This window comes from Castor canadensis, chromosome 1, assembly GCF_047511655.1.
Source record: "Castor canadensis chromosome 1, mCasCan1.hap1v2, whole genome shotgun sequence".
Taxonomy (NCBI): domain Eukaryota; kingdom Metazoa; phylum Chordata; class Mammalia; order Rodentia; family Castoridae; genus Castor; species Castor canadensis.
This window is the reverse complement of record NC_133386.1, coordinates 39,239,298-39,255,787: the sequence shown is the minus strand read 5'-3', so window position 1 is coordinate 39,255,787 and position 16,490 is coordinate 39,239,298. Positions and strand designations below refer to the sequence as shown.

Genomic DNA, 16,490 nt, shown 5'->3' with positions numbered 1-16,490 from the left:
CCATTATCCATATAATACTATTTCAAATAATTCATGATTTTGAAAGCATTTGCTCTTGTGTTATCTGGAAAATATTTTGTACAGTCAGTGTTAAATGTTATTTATATGCCTAGCAAAAATCTCCAGTGTATTTGTCTGAACCTTTCCTTATGTTAGTTTTAAAATTATGTATTCAATTTCTTTAATAATGATAGGGCTTTTCAAATAATTTATTTCATGTTGAGAGAGTTTGTATTTTGTGCTTTTCAAAGAATTGGTCCATTTCATTTAAGTTGTCAAATTTCTATGTGTAGAGTTAATAGCATTATCTTATTATCCTTTTGATGTCCACAGGATCAAAAGTGATATTTCACATTCATTTATTATAACATTATTTTGTCTTCTTTTCATTTATCAGCTTTGTTTTTCAATGTTTCTGGTGTCTTCCAGAGCCAGACTTTTTTATTCATTGAGAGTATCTGGCCAATAGATTCATGAAAAATATTTAACTTTAGGGAATCACAAATTTTAACTCTATTAGATTCTTCTCCACAAACCAGAATAGCTAAAGTTTAAAAAAAAATGGGCAATACTAAGTCAGAGAGGATATGGGACAAGTAGAATTCTCATTTATTGCTGCTGGAATGTAAAATGGGTCAAGTACTATAGTACTTCGGACATTTCTTTTTGTCTCATTTAGTATTCATTAATTATGCAAGGGAGTTTTCATGTAAAAATGCTCTCTCTCTCTGTCTGTATATATACATTACACTCTCTGTATACATATATATTATAGTACATTTTGAGCAAGTATACCCCCTCTATTATATTTCCTTACTACTCTCTGCTCCCTCTCTTTTAAAAATAATATATGGTAGGTTTCTTTATGCTGTTTCCATTCATATATAAACAACATTCTTTGGTCTTTTTCACCCTCTGGTGCCTTCTTCATTTCACTCTCCCCATTGGCCCCTTCCCCTAACAGTGTTCCTTTTGCCCTTAGGTCTCATCATCATCATCACCATTATTGTTATAATTATTATAATCATTTTAGACTTACATCCTGCATAGGAGTGAAAACAAGTGATATTTCACTTTGGGGGTTTGACTTACTTCACTCAGTATGATGATCTCCAGTTCTATCCATTTTCCTGCTAATAGCATTATTACATTCTACTTTATGGCTGAGCAATACTCCATTGTGTATGTAAACCACAGTCTTTATCTATTTATCAGTTGTTGGGCACTCAGGGTTATTCCACGGCTTGGCTATTATCGATTATACTGCAATAAACATTGGTGTGTAGATACCCCTTTTGTATGATTATTTGCACTGTTTGAGATACATGCTTAAGTGTGGTATCGCAGAGTTATAAGGTAGATGTAGTTTTAACTTTTTTATTAATTTCCATACTGATATTCATCACTCTGGAAATAAGAAATAAATTGACAAATGGGACTAAAGCAATTTAAAAAGTTTCTCCACATCAAAGGACACAATTTCCAGAGTGTAGGGACAACCCACAGAATGGGAGCAAATTTTTGCATTGCTATTTATCAAATAAGTGATTAACATGAAGAGAATACAAAGAGCTCAAAAATTAAATGTTGAAGAACAAATAATCCAATTGATACATGTGAAAGTGTATTAATCAGACACTTTTCAGAGAAGTACAAATGACTAATATGCACACGAAAAAACGTTCAACATTCTTAGCCATAAAGAAAATGCAAATCAAAACTACACTGAGAGTCTATCTCACTCCAGTCAGAATGGCTATCATCAAGAAAAAGAATAACAACAAATGCTGGTGAGGATGTGGGAACCCTCATACATTGTTGGTAGGCATGCAAATTAATCCAGCCACTATAGAGATTTGGTTTCATGAAATACTATATGACCAACAAATCCTACTCCTAGATATTTACACAAAAGAAACTGAAAAACTTTTAAATACTAATATTACAGCAGCTTTATTCATAATAACTAAAAAGCAGGGGAAAACAAATTTGTTCACCATTAGCTGGATAAGTAAATACACTGTAGGTATTTATAAAAAGCAATGCAATAAAAGACAATTAGCTACTGAAACATGCAAAAACAGTGGTTAACTTCAGAAAAATTTTGTAGAGTGAAAGAAGGTAGATACATATACTCTGTGGTTCCATTTATATGAAATTCCAGCCAAGGAAAATTTAAGCTACAGTGAGTGACATAATCAAAATAATGCTGTCTTCAGATTGGGATGTATGACTATTCCATGTGCTAATTGGGTTTATCCAATTACCAAAGGTCATAAAACTATACACCTAAAATTCATGCATTTTATCATTTGCAATTATAACTCAATTTTCAAAAGCAATACTTTTACTAGCATAAGCATCCTTAACATTTTACATTGATTTTTATTATTAATAAGCATGTGGAATTGCATGTCCATTTATTTCAAGAAAAGTTTATTAGGGTTTTAAGTATGTTTTCTATTCTTGATTTTATTCTTTGTTGATTACTGTTCATGTGTATAGCATATTTTCTTGAATCCATTTAAACTTTTTCCTTACTTTTATTTTATCCTTTAATTTTTTCTGTATGGCATTTATTTGCCTTACTATTTTTCTTTTGCCATTCACCATTTAATTTCCTCATTTAGGAAGTTACATTTTTTACCTTGTAATTTCTGTTTCTAGTTTTACCATTTAATTTCTTTTCTATTTTTTGTTGTTCTTTCATAGCTATGTCTGTTTGTCTCTTTTAGCTCATTTGAAATTTAGATTTTAGTTTTCCTTTTATAGTCACATTTTTGTGGTCATTTTATTCTCTTTATCTCTCTCTCTCTGTCCCTCTCTCTCCTCTCTCTCTCTCTCTCTCTTTCTCTCTCTCTCTCTCTCTCTCTCTCTCTCTCTCTCTCTCTCTCTCTCTCCCTCTCTCCCTCTCTCCCTCTTCATCTCCCTCTCCTTTTCTCTCTGTAGTCTGAAGAAAATAGAACTTCCAGTTCTTTTACAAGGCGGTTCCTGTGGAGAATGTAGAGATAGATCAAAATAGCTTCCACAGCTTCACTGCTTCAGTGCTGCTTCCTCTCTTGACACAATATCAAAAATGATTCACATTATAGCCTCTCTTGTAGCCTTGCTTCTGTCTCTCAAAGCTAAGCTTTATTCATGATGATTTTCATCTCAAGCACTGGATTTTAAGACAATGCTTTCAACTTTAGATGGTGTATTTTTCAGTTACAGGACTTTCTTAGATCTGCTGTCTCGGGATGCATTCTCTTTAGTAATTACTTCATTTTTTACCTACAGTGTTCTTGCCCTGCTCAATTTTGTTTGATTTCCAGTAGTGTTCTTTCACAGTGATGTTCTATATTTCTAGATATTTCTGAGTTACTGGAGCTAGAGTTGCCAGATAAAATATAGGTGCCTTTATTTTATTCTGATGAATAATATGATTTTTCACGTGAATATTCTCTATACAATTTTTTATTAGTTGAATTGGGCAATCTCACAAGGAGGGGGCAAATAAGACCAGAGCCACATCCATCAGTTTCCCTTTGCTCCTCTCCCTCTTCTACTGACCTTAGTCTCTTAATTGTCATATCATATTGCATTCTCACTGTAGTTAGGACTTCCTCTGTAGAAACTGAATACTAGCATTCTGATCAAAGTGAACTCCTCGCCTCTGTAAGTTAGTTTTACTTATGATTTGGTGGTTGTTTGACTCATGAAACCCATCAGAAATTCTTCATTTTCTGTCTCTTCCACTGCTCAGTCCTGTTAGTAATTTGGCCCATCTACTCATTTTTAGGTATGGTGTTTATATACAGTGATTCCTACTCAACAAGTTTTGCATTAATTAATTTTAATGATTTGTTTTCCATTTCACTTATAAATAATCATATCATTTATGAATATTGAAAGTTTAATTTCTTCCCAATGTCTTATTTATTTTTTCATATTCTTCTGTGAAGCCTAGGACATCTACTTTAATTTAAATAGAAGAGGTGATAACAAACATACTGGTCTTGTGTCTACTATTCAGTTTTTAATAGGAACAACAATAGTACCTATTTAACAGGGCTATTTGAGGATTAAATGAGGCAATCATGTAAAATCATTTAAGCCGTATTGAGTACATATTGAACTAGAAATAAATGATAGCTATTATTTTAAATGTCAATAAAATCATTTCATGTTATACTCTGGGAGTTATAAAGTAGCAGAAATAAATTAAAGAGCTTGTGAAATAATAATTAAAATATGTATTTGGATGCACTCTCAATCATATTACTTTGGGCTGCTTTGCACTGAGAAAAAGTATGTTTGGAATAAAAATTAGATATGTTGTAATTTCTTAAATAAATCCTAAATTGCCTTATCATTCTTTTAAAAAATGAAAGTCAAATTCAAAGATTAAAAATAATAAGTAATTTATAAAGCACAGGATATCTTCACTTTCTTTACAGCATGGGAAAGCATATAGTTTTGTAGGTATGTATAGAAGGTGAAAGAACAGGAAAGAGACAAAACAATCTAAATGGAATGGCAGACCCAGCAATAGAGGCCAGAATTAAATGCATAGATATTGTTTACTATACTCCAGGGGCCAGGGTTACTAAGATTATGATACAGATATTATTAATATATTCCTGGATGTTTGAACTCATACACCCTTTGAAATACTCATATACTATGTGATTTTAAAAACCTTTATGTCCAAAACTGGGGCAAATGTAGGCTGGCCTTTGTCCTCCCCACGGACCCATCTTTAGATGTAGGCTGTCTGCAGCAAAGGGCTATCACCTTGAGTGAGGCATTTCCCTTTGGCCCATGTGTGTGCTATTCCTTGAGAGAAAATGAAACAAACAAACATCAATTTGTTTCAGTAAAAATTTATTTCTCTATAAAACTTCAGGGCAGTTCAAAACAGGTATTTGAAAGATACATGATTCAATTAAAACATTGTAGAATTGGGACTGCAGTGGATGTTCTAGGGCACTGCCCAAGTGTCTCTTTAGGACTGAAACAATAATTATTCTTTGAGCCACACTGTAAGAATAAGTGTTTAATCCTACAGGGGAAATTTGGATAACACACCTCAGGATTCCATTCAGTCCATACCTTATACTGTACAAATCCACTTGCTTCAGATAATACTCTTCCCATCTGGAAACAGCCAAATTAGTTATTGGTTTCTTTCCCAAGGTGAATTTATAAAACTAGATAGATGAATTGCAGCCCCATGGCTGCAGATGATCTCCAGGTAACCACTGATGCACATCATTTCCGTCTTCCACTATCCATTCCATCGATACTCCATAACAGTACATTTCAGCTAATACTTTTACCAATACAGGCAGTTTATCTTCTGGGATGATCCAGAGCCTGTCCTGAGGGATCTCAGCCACTTTTCAACATTCCTTTCAAGCTGTGGTCACTACTCTGATACACTGCAACTAAACTGGGTAGGAAATTATCAAGAGATGCTCTACTGTTTCACGCAGGCTGCAAACATATTCTTCCCTGGACTCACTGATGATCAGGGTATATTATTCCTGCACATAGAGGACTCCTTTTCTTCTCAGCCAGTGAAAAGAGTCTAAAGATTTAAAGTCTAGAGTGACTGGGTGACAGTCAAATTTAGTGAACTCTTGCATTATCCTCGAGTGGAAGCATTCTTCTTAGAAACCTAGGACCTCTAGATCCACACGACTAACTTATGGTAACAGGAAGCACAAATTCTATAAGTATGCCAGTAGAGAGCCACTCTTGTTTCCACTGCTCCACTATGGATCTGTGTATTCTATCTCCTGGGGACACAACAATATTCATCTAGGGCATTTACTAATCCTAGTGGAAGATGATCAGTCTTACACAATGTCTACTCCAAGTTAGCACCTCACCTGCATCTTCAAAAGACAAATGGGCCTGTCAATATAGCAGTTTCAAAGTTCTGCCTCCCTTTCTTAACTATAAAGCAGTTTCTCTGCACAAGTGTAAATTTTTATGCGATCTTCTGTTGGTAGATCAAATATTCCATAAGTCCTCAACTGGTGGTTCTTCCAAAGCTATAGCAAGGAGAAAAATCCATAGTCAGGAAGTTTAAAATTCTGCCCAGATGAATCACTCCTACTTCAAGGAAGAAGGCATCCACCATAATTATATGTTACTCAGTGCCTGTGAGTTTTCTCAGGGAGTACTTCTATATTAGATGTTCAACATTGCTTCTTTGCCGTCAGGCTAGTCATTGAACTGTGGCTAAATAAGCCATTCCAGTTCCCCACCAGTAAGAATGTTGAGTATCAGTTCTACAACATGCCACGAAGTATCACTCTCTCTTTTTCAAATGACAAGCTCCCCCTTGTCACCATCAGGTGATCTAGGTCCAAAGTCTTCTTTTAATGTCTACTTTCCAGGAACATTCGTAATTTAGATTGTTGTTCATCCAGTTCTTCTGGTAATAAACTCTGAGATGCAGATTTTCATGCACGAGATTTATTTGAGAATAACATCTGTAGTGGACTGATGGAAAAAAGGCTGGGCAGAAGGAAAGGATGAACTGCAATTCAGTAGCAACAGATGCCTCAGCTAATCCTGAATAAACGGAATTGAGACAAATGCCTAGGAACTTTGTACCTCAGCATCTAATGGTCATGAGATGGTTGCATCATCATGACCAAGACTAGTTTTATCTAGAGTAATTCCTAAGAATTCATTATTTCTGGAAGCTGGAGGAATAATGATTTTGTTAGCCCTAAAAGGATACGTGATCCATTCCCTAGAATATCCACTACATTCTGAGTTCTACAAAGTTTTAATTGAATCTTGTACCTTTCAAATACCTTTTTGTCACACTGACATTGTAGTGAGAAATAAGTTTATGCTGATACAAATATGTGGAATCCATTATAAAATGTCCACATGAAGATGACATTTTTAATATTGCACCTTTAAATAAGGCACATAACTATACAAGTTGTTGAGACAAATTTTTATATTCCCCATTTTTGACTATATTGTGCATTTTATAGCTGTATATTTGCAACACATGTGTCTGTTGGAGGTATGGTCTATAGACAAAGAGAAGAAAAAACCCTAAGGAGCCTCCTACAAAAGCATCCAATCAAGACCACAACCTCATTTGGAAGGCTCAAAAAGCATCTACTGACATAGTAACTCAATAAAAATACAATAATTATTTTTGGAGACAAATTATAAAACTTGATTTCTTGTGTTTATTTGGACTAAACCCAATTTTACCCTTGACTAGGAGAAAAAATTTTAAGAAGAAAATAGTTTTTAAACTTTTTATCCTTGAGTCATATGTTTTAGCTGTGAATTAATAATTTTAGCCCTACAGTGAATTTTAAAAAAACCCAAAGATTGAAAGGAACTAGTTTACCTAGTGAAAAATAATTATCTGTTACCTGTGCTTACGGACCACTTATGTGACCTTCTTTTCATCTTTTGTGAAAGTTACCATAGTCTAAGATCATCCAAAGTACATTTTAGTACTAAATGTATATTCAAATTTACACATTTCTGGCATGATTGTAATATATTCTCCAAGGGCCCTGTCTTCTTTGATCAAAAATATTTGATCTAACAGTGTCTGTCTTGCAAATATATGTCACTTGATGTTTATTAGAAGGCCTTGATGGTTTCTCAAGATATAGTCCTTAAAAATTGTAAATATATCATTTCATAAAGAGTCCTTGTACAGTGATACAAAAAATGATTCCCAGTGCTAACATTTCTAGTTGATGTCACTCTGTACTCATTATTCCCAATAAAAATGATTGACTGTCTAAGTGGCTGACATGAGGAATAAAACATTCCATTTATTGCCATCACCATTGTTGGACTCACCCATGGGCACTGTAGCTAGGGCTTGTTATATGAGAAAAAGTATACTTATTTGGAAAAATAACAATAAGATTTTTTTGCATTCTTCCAAAGACATTAGCTTAAAAATAAGTAAAACTAGAACTATTGATACTTTACCAAATTTTCAAGACAAATTCATCATAGAGTTAGTATTTAAAACCAAGTATCTTACCTTCTAAAAATACTTTCTATTAAATTACTATTCTAAATAAACATAACAACTGTATTTCTAGAAATATGCATAGGCAAATTAATCTACTATCAAAATGTCCTTGAATTCAAAAGGAAATGCATATATTCTCAAAGCCAGTGTGAAGACTTGAAATTATGAAACCACTAGAAGAAAACACAGGAGAAAAAATCGATGACATTGGTCCTAGCAGTGATTTTTTTTGGAGATGTCCTCAAAAACACAGAAAACCAAAGCAAAAATAGGCAAATGGAACTACCAAAATAAAAAGCTTATTCACAGCAGAGAAAACAATAAACAATACAAAACGGGAGGGAAATATTTTCAAATTGTATATCTGATAAGGGTTTTTTTATACAAAATAATAAGGAAATCAGCAACTCAATATCAAGAAAACAACAATATTAAAAATATGGCCAATAGACATGGAAGGACATTTCTCAAAAGAAGACATACAAATGGCTAATGAGTAGATGATGAAATTCTTAATATACCTAATCATCAGGAAATACAAATCTAAACCCAAAGGACAAAAGTGCTGGAGAAAAGGACACCCTTTCACACTGTTGGTGAAAATGTAAATTAGTATAGTAGTTCTTTTTGATTAGTAGGGAGTAAGTTCCAAGACCACAGATGCATACCTTAAACTTCAGATAACACCAAACCATCTGCATTCTACATTTCTTCTTAATCATACATCTTAAAATTTAATTTACAAATTAAGCAGAGTAGCTAGGTCTGGTGGCAAACACCTGCAATTGTAACACAGGGAAGATGAGACAAGAGGCTCACGAGTTTGAGGCCAGCCTGAGCTACATCTCAACCCTTGTCTCAAAAAATAATTAATCAATAAATAATTAAAATTAAGCAAAGTAGGACAATAACTATTAATAAAATTAACAATTATGACAACATACTGTAACCAATTGCCAGGATCATTGCCCTTGGTCTTTGGAGCCATTTAATAAAATAAGGTCTACTTGAACAGAAGCATTGCAATATAGTGACATAAATCTGATAATCATGACAACTACTAAAAAACTAAGAGATAGGCAGTATAGACAGCTATCCACACCCTAGGTGGTACAGAGTGGGATGGTGGTAGATTTCATCGTTCTATTCAGAATGGTGTCAAACTTATGAATTGTTCCCTTCTCAAATTTTCCATCTGTTGCTTTTGAACCTGTGATTGCTTGTGGATAAATGAAACCATGGAAATCAAAACTACAATTAAGAACTACAGTTTGAAGTTTCCTGAAAGAAATTAAAGATTGAAGTACCATGTGATCTGGTAAACTGACTACTGAATGTATAACTAAAGGAAATGAGATGTGTATATCAAAAACTGATCTACATTCCCATATTGCAAAACTATTCACATTAGCCAGCAGGTGGAACTAACCTGTGTCCATCAATGAATAAATGAAGAAAGTGTGATATATTATATACATGTAAGTATATATATATATATATATACACACACACACACCCCACACATACATACACAATGAAATACTATTCAGTCATAGAAAGAAAAGAAATCCTGTTATTTGAAACAACATAATAAACCTGGAGAACATTATGTAAAATTAAATAGGCCAAGTGCAGAAAGATTAATACCTTATGATCTCACTCATCTGTGGAATTCAAAAGTGTTGATCTCAAAGAATTAGGCAGTGGGCTCTACTTTCACTATCTGTCAAATACATGTTTCTCTTTCTTTATAGAAAAATAATTTGCACTGAAATAAACTGATAAATTTACCAGTCTGGGATAGTTAGGGAGGAGGGGAGGTTGGGGTGCTTTGGGTCAAATTGTACATTATTGTAGTTAGATGGAAGCAGTAAGTTCAAAAGATTATTCACAGCATGGTAACTATACTTCATGACAGTATTATATTCTTGAAAAAAACCACAGAGAATATTACTGTTTTCACCACCAAAATAATCACCTTGAAATAAAGCATTTGTTAAGTACTTAGGTTTAACATACAATTCACCATCAATTTTAACAATAAAAGTAAAAGTCACCTTGAAACATTGTATTAAATTTAATCTTCTCAATATATAGTGTACTTTTAGCATTTGCCCTGGTGCAAATTTCTTGATGATCATAAATCTTTTTTAGAAAACTTGAAAACATTGGTATTAATCTACTAGTATCCTATTGCTGGACAACAATTTGCCATAAACGTTTAAAATGTCACTTACCATCTCATGGTCACCAAAAATCTGCCTAGCACATCAAAATAAGAAATAAAAAGTGTGAATTTAAGAAAAATGCTATATTGTGTTTTCAAAACCACACTGTTGATTAGTATTTTGATTATAAATCAAAGTTTGCATTTTAAGAAAATTTTCTAATTCAAATATAAACATATAACTATCCTCTTTTTATCCTCAAATACTAAAAATATAATCAGGAGAAAAATGTTTATTGGACACTTTCTAGTCTCACTTTATAAATGCATAATCACAATATACATAATTTAAAAGTGAATTGTTTTCTGCATTGGACCAAGTGTTTTTAAGAGATTTTTCCCTTTTAAATTGATTGATTAAAAAAGTTTCTATGTTCCATGATGACTCATCTTAGCTCATCTGAGGGTAAGCTTTTTACAAGTGTTTTTATATTTTATATATTATGCATTCAAGAACAGATATTTAAAACCAGTTAAAAATCTGGAGATTTTAATGTTTCTTCTGTAGCATTGAGTTATTATTTAAACTTGAGCTCACTAAGAGGTTTTAGTTCTGTTGGCTTTTTAGTACTTGTCAGCCCAAAATACCAATATAGCAAACAGAATTCCTCAGATACGGCATAGCTAAGTATTTAAGACTTGACAATGTCTAACCAAGACAGGTATTCAGAAAACAAGGATCACATGAAATATTGGTAAATGTCTATCCTGTCAATTGAGTGGGCAGATTTTGTGTATACGTATATATATAAAATTTTATTTATATATAAATAAAATATATATTTTATATATAAATTTGGGTAGGAATGTTTTTATATGAAAGTTAGGAAATTGTATTGTAACAATTTAATATTTGCAAACATATTGTGAGTCAATCTACATTTGCAATCTAATGTCATAAGAATGAAAGGTTTCTTAATGTGTTTGCCTAAAAGAAAACTAGAATCTATATTTTGACCTATATCTGTGTTTAATCACTTTTAAACCAAGTAAAGCAAATGGACATCTTTAAGATCACATTAATTGATTCACTATATCCCTCAATCAATATAATGTACATATTTTAGAAGGCTACTTACATGATTGTTAAAATTACTTTGAATCTGATTATGCTTATTCAACTGATATTTACAACCACCACATATCTCCTATATCTTACTAAAGTATACTCATACTTTTTGAAACTGTCACTTTCTACTTTGACCATTTTAAAGGCTCTCTTAGTTGAGTATTCCTAATATTACCTATAATATTTTCCTGCTTGCTCAAAACATAGATGTTTAACATTACTAATAAGATATTTAATATAATGTGTATATTTCTTTGTTTTTTCATTAAATTCTTTTACTGTTTTTTTACTTTTGTTTTTGTTTTTTATGCTTTCCCTCCATTGATGACCTAAAACCTTCTATTTTATGACTGTAGATAGTAAATTACTTTTCTATATCATTGACTGTGTATAAGCTTACTGAATCAGTAAGGGTTGTGCATTTCCCTAAGAAGCAGAAAAGACTGAGAAGAAATATAAGGTGCCATTTGTTCATTTTATATATTAAAGAGAAAGAAAAACTTTGCTGGGCTTAGGCCTAGTGGCAGATAATGCTGCCTGCACTTTTCTGTGTTGACAAAATTCCAGGTTTATTCTCATTTGGATGGCAGCATAGTTCTCAAGGGGATCTATTCTGTCATCCCATGAAGTTCTGGGGTGAATTATGATTGGTTACTACAGCCATGATAATTTGAATATTGCCACTGATGGGATTTGGGGTAAGCTAATCAGATGTAAGGAAGTCTGCTGAGTATTTCTATGAACATTTTTCCCTAAAAGAATAAAGTGTTACAGGAAGAAGGAACGTTTTTCTGAATGCCTTTCTATCTACATGGTGTGTTACTGTGTGATTATTTAAAAGAAACTCCAGAAGTATGGATGTAGAGCCACAGCACCATTGGGTCATTGAGTCCACTGAAGCACACTTCCACACTTCATATATGAGAATTAGTACTGGAGCCACACCTCCAAGCCCATTAAAACCTAATAAATATTTAAATCACTAGTAGTTCAATATTATATGTACTCGAAAACATTCCTAACTGAAATTGTTGGCTTTTTCTCATTTTGCCTTTATTTTTACCAAATAAATGTTGAAGCTAGTAGATCAGAGTCCTACTTTTGAGAGAGTAAATGGAGAGTTATTAGGTACAATTTTTTTAAAAAGAGTGAAATGAGGGGGAGAATCACTGTGTAGTTTCAATTAATAATTAACTATTTACAGATGTATCAGCTATACATTCATGTAAAGTAAGAACTTCAGTCTCCAAAGTGAACTTTTGCATAATAAAAATAACCTGAGACCTCATTTAAAATTCTTTAGCAGAAATGTGTATTTAGGTTGTATGCACACTGAGTTGAACATTGCTTCCTTGATTTGTCAACTACAAGTACTGAATACCTAATTGGGTCAGCTATGGTGATAATCAGAAACTCCCTTTGGGTGACTATATCTCAGATGCAGACTCATGGGAAACTAGCTATCCTATCCTATTGACTATAAGTAGACTATATCTTTGATACAATAGCAAGCCCATCTTTTAAAAAATATTGTATTTTTTTATGTTTTCTTGAGTAGAACTTTCCAACAGTATCACAGTTAATAGTTTGCAGATGTTCTAGGATGTTGAGCTCTTCAAGAATAAGCAAGGTTATGCACTTTCCCTGGGTTATGCACTTTCAGATGCCATAGGTCATTTCCTTGTATGTTAGTGTGCTTTACAAATACTGTCATTATCCATGCATGCCATGATGCATAGTCAGAAAGCTATAATTCAGTGAATGGTCATCTGTTTAATTATTTATAATAGAAAGGACTCAACATCTTTTAGGTATCCAAAGATATATCAATCAACCAGAATCATAGATGCTTTCAAAGGGGTCAAAATGACCATAAAGTCAGCTGTTCATCACAGCTAGACCACTATTAACTCAGAATGTTAAATACTTATTAAAAGTGAAAATGAAGAATAGTTGGTATAAACACAGAATTGATAGATAGCAAGTAATTAGTAATTTAATCACTCATCCAGTTTGAAAGGCAACAATGGTAGCTGGTAAATTTAAGACTTCTACTTAGCTATTAGAAATGTCAACATTTTAATTATATCATGTGATCCATTATCCCACCTAAAAATTATTAGCCCATAATATTAATAATGATGAGCACTTGTTTTCTTCCTCTTCCTTGCATTCAAGATTAGTTACTTGAAATTGTTACTTTTTCTAGTTATTTAACTGATTTTGGCATTTTAACAAGTCTAGAAATATCCAGTGTTTGAAATTTATTGATTTATGTATCCTAGGGTTTTATGCAATAAGTTCTGAAAACAATAAAACAGCCTTATATTACTAGAATGCTGGGGGAAAAACCCTTAAGATTCTGTTGAGATTTTTTCTAAAACAAGAGTATCTCATTTCCTGTCCTAGACCTTCACAGTACATCAGGCAAATAAGCTTAAAAAAAGTATTTCTGTTTGTGTGTCACTGAAATATTAGCAATGGACTGAATTTGGAGCAGCAATAAAATTGTTAAATAGGAATGCATCTCAATTTTGAAATTAATGGACTTCTCCACAAGTATGAAGGAATTATACTTTCCAGTGTTACATTTCAGTGACAGAGAGGTTTGTGGGGAGAGGAAATTTGGGCAGATGTATTAGTTTTCTGTGGCTTTTGTAACAAATTACCACAAACTTTCTGGCCTAAAACAGAAAAATATTTTTCTGTTCTCCCAAAGAATGAAATTAGTGCCACTGAGTCAAAATCAGTGTTCATAGTATCTACAAAGCCTCTAGGGGAAAACAGATCTTTGCCTCTTCCAGTTTCTAGTAGCTATAGGATTGCCTGATTTGTGGACGTATCAGTCCAATATTTAAGCCCATCTTAAAATCTCTCTGCCCTCCCTGCTCCAGGCACATCATCTATTTCTTTTATTATTATTATTATTATTATTATTATTATTGTGTTGGGGGTACATTGTGGCACTTACAGAAGTTCTGCACACCCATGTTTGTTGCAGCATTATTCATAATAGCTAAACTATGGAAACAGCCTAAATCCCCACTACTGATGAATGGATTAAGAAAATGTAGAATTTATATATAATTGAATTTTATTCAGCTACAAAGAAGAATGCAATTTTTTCATTTGCAGGTAAATGAATGGAACTGGAGAACATCATCTTAAATGAAGTTATCCTGGCCAAAAGCTGCATGCTTTCTCTCATATATGGAATATAGACCTAATGCAAATATAGACAATATTATGAAAACTAGATCACCCTGAGGGAAGTGACATACAAAAGAGGGAGGGTAAAAGAAGGAAGTTAAGAAGGTGAATATGGTTGATCTCCTTTCAATACAAGAATGAATATAGAATTTTTAAACTTGCTGAAATCACCATAAAAAGGGGACTAAGTTAGAAGAAAAATAGAGGGGACGACCAATTCGGATTATAATACATATATACTTGGAAATGTCACAAGGAAACTCCCTGTATAGCTATCTTAAACATCATCTATTTATTTTTGTGTGTAAAGTATCTGTCTGCCTCCCTCTCATAATGATATATGTGATTATATTGGATCCAATCAGACAATCCAGGTTGATCTCCCTATCTCAAAATCTTTCTTAATCACATCTACAAAGGCTTTTATTTTATTTTATTTTTTTTACTACATAAGGTAACATTAACATGTTCTAGTAATTTAGGAGGACTATTTCTTAGCCTATCGTTGGTGGAAGGGTGTGTTTTGCTTTGCACTTTCCAAGCTTGAGCCACACCTCCTGTCCATTTGGGGACAGGTGTAACCAACACCCAGCTACTGTGGTTTTTTCTATTATGTTTTATTAATCTTTCCAATCTCAAATTTATTAGAATACATTAATTACGAAGTTCTTGTATAATTTGATTTATTATTATTACAAGCCTCGAAAGGCCTTTCAGCAGAATGTTCCCAGCCTTAGGTGCATATAGCTATACATTTCTAGATATGAAATATATGAAAGGCAAGAAAATAGTAATATACAAATATCTTGTTACTGAATGAGTATTCTTATCTTTGTAATCTAGGGGAATTATTTTTTACTATTTACTTTAAAAGACTAGAATACCATTGGGATGTTGTTTTTATTTGGAGTTGTATAAAACTTAATAGCCATGTTTATATGCTCATTAAAATAATGCTCATTGAATGATTTAACATTTAGAGTCTCTTAAAATTTGTTTATTTAAGCAAAATATTTTCAAATGTGATTTCTGAAAGAATTCACACCTCAAACAAATCGAACATTTTTTTTGTTTGGTTTTTTAATTCATTTATTCATATGTGCATCCATTGTTTGAGCCATTTCTCCCCTCTATCCTGCCACCCCCTCTCTCTCCGCACCCCCTTTGCTTCCAGGCAGAATCTGTTCTGCCCTTATCTCTAATTTTGTTGAAGAGAAAGTATAAGCAACAATAAGAAAGGCTAAGTGGTTTTTTTTTCTAGTTGAGATAAGGATAGCTATACAAAGAGATTCCTAGCATTGATTTCATGTACAAATGTGTTACATCCCAAGTTGATTCATCTCTAACTGATCTTTACACTGGTTTTGCAGACTAGTTGCACTAGTTTGCATTCCCACCAGCAGTGTACAAGGGTTCCTTTTTCCCCACATCCTCTCCAACACCTGTTGTTGGTGGTGTTTTTGATGATAGCTATTCTAGCAGGGATGAGGTGGAATCTTAGTGTGCATTTCCTTTATGGCTAGAGATGGTGAGCATTTTTTCATGTGTTTTTTGGCCATTTGAATTTCTTCTTTTGAGAAAGTTCTGTTTAGTTCAGTTGCCTATTTCTTTATTGGTTTATTGATTTGGGGAGAGTTTAGTTTCTTGAGTTTCCTGTATATTCTGGTTATCAGTCCCTTGTCTGATGTATAGCTGGCAAATATTTTCTCCGACTCTGTGGGTGGTCTCTTCAGTTTAGAGACCATTTCTTTTGTTGTGCAGAAGCTTTTTAATTTTATGAAGTCTCATTTGTCTATCCTTTCTCTTAGTTGCTGAGCTACTGGGGTTCTATTGAAGAAGTCCTTGACTATACCTATTACTTCCAGAGTGTTTCCTGCTCTTTCCTGTACCAACGTCAGAGTTTCAGGTCTGATATTAAAGTCCTTGATCCATTTTGAATTGATACTAGTACAGGGTGATAA

At 33.1% G+C, this 16,490-nt stretch overlaps 1 protein-coding gene across 4 annotated transcripts in view; it reads left to right on the top strand.

Moving 5' to 3' along the window:
- Positions 1-16,490, top strand: part of Nkain2 (sodium/potassium transporting ATPase interacting 2) — a 976,459-nt gene that overhangs the window by 457,021 nt on the left and 502,948 nt on the right. The window lies entirely within an intron of this gene.